Source organism: Somniosus microcephalus, chromosome 28 (genome assembly GCF_052327205.1).
Source record: "Somniosus microcephalus isolate GS21.2 chromosome 28, FLI_Smic_1.0, whole genome shotgun sequence".
Lineage (NCBI taxonomy): Eukaryota > Metazoa > Chordata > Chondrichthyes > Squaliformes > Somniosidae > Somniosus > Somniosus microcephalus.
The window spans coordinates 15,346,417-15,350,737 of NC_141014.1; positions in this window are offsets into that span (position 1 = coordinate 15,346,417).

The following is a 4,321-nucleotide window of genomic DNA, read 5'->3' on the forward strand; positions in this document are numbered from 1 at the left end:
CTTTCAGACCCCTCCAACCCCCACAGACCTCCTACTCACCTCCTACACCCCGGCGGGGTTCTCCGAGGTCGGGAAACCTGCACTTGGAAAGGTAAAATGGGACGAATCCATTTTTTGTGCCTGTTAACAGGCAATTAATAGGATTTAATCCCTTTCCCGCCTCCAGGAGACGGGACCCGGGGCAGGACGGCTTCCCGCCTCCTGGCAAAAGGGCACGGAGGCGGGTTGGGGGGGGCGGGTTTACCATCCGGCCCCACTTTCTGCAATTTTACCGGCAGACCCGCCTCCATACCCGCCTCCTCGGGGCTGGCAAAGTCCAGCCCAAAGTTTTCAAAGAATTTTTTTGAAACATAGTTTTTTAAAGTGCGCTAAGATTTCCCCACCCCGGGTGTTTGCTGGCAGCGAGCGTCCTGGAGATTAATCTTCACTTCCTGGAGACTCCAGGCCAACCCTGGAGGGTTGGCGACCCTAGTTAGAGGCTGGGGGAAGGGAGAGACAGAAGGTAAAACATAGTCACATGGAGTTTCCGCTGGGGGCGGGGGGGTGGGCGGCAATCGGCAAAACGCAGCCAGAATGCACTGCACACTTTTTTGCCGAGATGAAGTTCTATCTCACAAGCAAATAAAATTTAAAACACTTATTACAGCACCACCTACACACACAGCAGATCAACGTCAACAATATTATCATTATAATTCTCATCGGAGGAGGCTGGCCTTGGGCTTTCAATGCAACATGCGACCCACGGAATGAATTTAATAGATAATAGACAGCCTTATCTTTATCAGGGTGTTACCCTGGTTTTGGTCTGTGTTCACACATTACATAACCTCACACTTCTCTGGATTGAATTCCATTTGCCACTATTCTGGTGGGCAGAACAGTGGCAAATGGAATTCAATCCGGAGAAGTGTGAGGTTATGCATCTGGGGAGGGCTAACAAGGCAAGGGAATACACAATAAATGGTAGGACACTGAGAAGTGTCAAGGTGGATGAATTAATGGCACTAATAGAAGTCAATGGGTATGATGTAATTGCCATTACAGAGACATGGTTGCAGGGTAACCAAAGCTGGGAACTGAATGTTCCAGGGTACTCAACATTTAGGAAGGACAGACAAAAAGGAAAAGGAGGTGGTGTAGCACTGTTAATAAGGGATGAGATCGGCATGGTAGAGATAAAGATCTTGGCTTGGCAGATCATGATGTAAAACTGGAATCAGTTTGGGTGGAGCTCAGAAACAGCAAAGGGCGGAAAACATTGGTAGGAGTTGTGTATAGGCCACCAAACAGTAGTGGTAATGTAGGGCAAAGTATCAATCAAGAAATTGGAAGTGCATGTAACAAGGGCAATACAGTAATCATGGGGGACCTTAATCTACATATTGACTGGGCAAATCAATTTACCACTAATGGTGTGGAGGACGAATTCTTGGAATGCATGCGAGATGGTTTCCTGGATCAGTATGTGGAGGCACCAACCAGGGAACAGGCTATTCTGGATCTGGTACAGTGTAATGAGAAAGGGCTAATCAATAATCTTGTGGAAAAGGGGCCTTTAGGGACAAGTGACCATAATATGATTGAATTTTACAATAAGTTTGAGGGTGATGTAGTCCAATCTGAAACGAAGGTCTTCAATCTAAACAGAGGAAACTACAAGGGTATGAGGGACAAGTTGGCCATGGTAGATTGGGAGACTACACTAAAAGGTATGAAGGTGGACATACAATGGCTAACATTCAAGGAAATAATGCATAATTTGCAACAAACATATATTCCTCTAGGGCATAAAAACCCAAAAGGAAAAGTGATCCAACCATGGCTAACCAATGACATTAAAGCTAGTATTAAGTCAAAGGAGGAAGCTTATAAAGTTGCCAGAAAAAGCAGTCAGCCTGAGGATTGGGATCTTTTTAGAAATCAGCAAAGGGGGACCAATAAATTGATAAAGAAAGGGAAAATGGAATATGAGCACAAACTAGCGAAAAATATAAAAACGGATTGTAGAAGCTTCTATAGGTATGTGAAAAGGAAAAGACTGGCAAAGGTAAATGTAGGTCCTTTACAGTCAGAGACGGGAGAATTTATAATGAGGAATGAGGAAATGGCAGAGAAATTAAATAAATACTTTGTTTCTGTCTTCACGGAGGAAGACACAAAAAACCTCCCAGGGATACGAGAAAACAAGGGTGTGGCGAGAATGAGGAACTTAAAGAAATTATTATTAGTAAAAAAACAGTACTAGCAAAATTAATGGGACTAAAAGCCAATAAATCCCAAGGACCGGTTGACCTACATCCTAGGGTTTTGGAAGAGATGGCCATTGGCGGGTAGTGGACGCAATGGTTGTCATCTTCCAAAATTCTATAGATTCTGGAACGGTTCCTGCAGATTGGAGGATAGCAAATGTAACCCCACTATTTAAGAAAGGAGGGAGCGAGAAAATGGGGAACTACAGACCTGTTAGCCTCACATCAGTAGTTGGGAAAATGCTGGAATCTATTATAAAGGATGCAATAACTGGGCACTTAGAAACTAATAGTAAGATTGGGCAGAGTCAACATGGATTTATGAAAGGAAAATCCTGTTTAACAAAACTATTGGAGTTCTTTGAGGATGTAACTAGTGGAGTAGACAAAGGGGAACCGGTAGATGTGGTGTATTTGGATTTTCAGAAGGCCTTCGATAAGGTCCCACACAAGAGATTGGTGAACAAAATTAGGGCACATGGAATTGGGGGTAACATACTAGCATGGATTGAGGATTGGTTAACAGACAGAAAACAAAGAGTAGGGATAAACGGGTCTTTTTCAGGATGGCAGGCTGTGACTAGTGGGGTACCGCAAGGATCAGTGCTTGGGCCCCAGCTATTCACAATCTATATCAATGATTTGGATGAGGGCACTAAATGTAACATTTCCGAATTTGCTGATGATACAAAGCTAGGTGGCAGTGTCAGTTGTGAAGAGGATGTGAAGAGGCTTCAAGGGGCTCTCAACAGGCTCAGTGAGTGGGTGAGAACATGGCAGATGGAATATAATGTGGATAAATGTGAAGTTATCCACTTTGGTAGAAAAAACAGAAAGGCAGAGTATTTCCTGAATGGTGAAAGATTGGGGAATGCAGATGCTCAAAGGGACCTGGGTGTCCTTGTACATGAGTCACTGAAAGTGAATGTGCAGGTGCAGCAAGCCATTAGGAAGGCAAATGGTATGCTGGCCTTCATTACAAGAGGATTTGAGTACAGGAGTAAAGAATTCTTACTCCAATTATATAGGGCCTTGGTGAGACCACACCTGGAGTACTGTGTACAGTTTTGGTCTCCTTAGCTAATGAAGATATACTTGCCATAGAGGGAGTGCAAGGAAGGTTCACGAGATTGATTCCTGGGATGGCGGGACTGTCGTATGAGAAGAGATTGAGTAAACTAGGCCTGTATTCTCTTGAATTCAGAAGAATGAGAGGGGATCTCATTGAAGCATGCAAAATTATTACAGGGCTTGATAGGGTGGATGCTGGGAGAATGTTTCCCTTGGCTGGGGAGTCTAGAACCAGGGGCTACTGCCTCAGGATAAAGGGTAGGCCATTCAGGACTGAGATGAGAAGAAATTTCTTCACACAGAGGGTAGTGAATCTTTGGAATTCTCTACCCCAGAGGGCTGTGGAGGTTCAGTCATTGGGTATATTCAAAACAGAAGTCGATAGATTTCTGACTAGTAAGGGCATCAAGGGATATGGCGATAGGGCTGGTGAATGGAGTTGAGGCAGGAGATCAGCCATGATCTCATTGAATGGCGGAGCAGGCTCGAAGGGCCGAATGGCCGAATCCTGCTCCTATTTCTTATGTTCTTACGTAAGTGCAGAAGATCAGAGGGACCTAGGAATGCATGTCCAGGACAGGTAAATAAGGTGGTTAAGAAGGCATACAGGATTCTTTCTTTTATTAGCCGAGGCATAGAATATAAGAGCAGGGAGGTTATGTTTAAACTGTATAAAACACTAGTTAGGCCGCAGCTAGAGTACTGCGTGCAGTTCTGGTCACCACATTACAGGAAAGATGTGACTGCACTAGCGAGGGTGCAGAGGAGATTTATGAGGATGTTGCCAAGACTGGAGAATTTTAGCAATGAGGAAAGATTGGATAGGCTGGGGTTGTTTTCTTTGGAACAGAGGAGGCTGAGGGGAGATTTAATTGAGGTGTTTAAAATTATGAGGGGCCTAGATAGAGTGGATAGGAAGGACCTATTTCCCTTAGCAGAGAGGTCAATAACCAGGGGGCATAGATTTAAAGGAATTGGTAGAAGGATTAGAGGGGAGT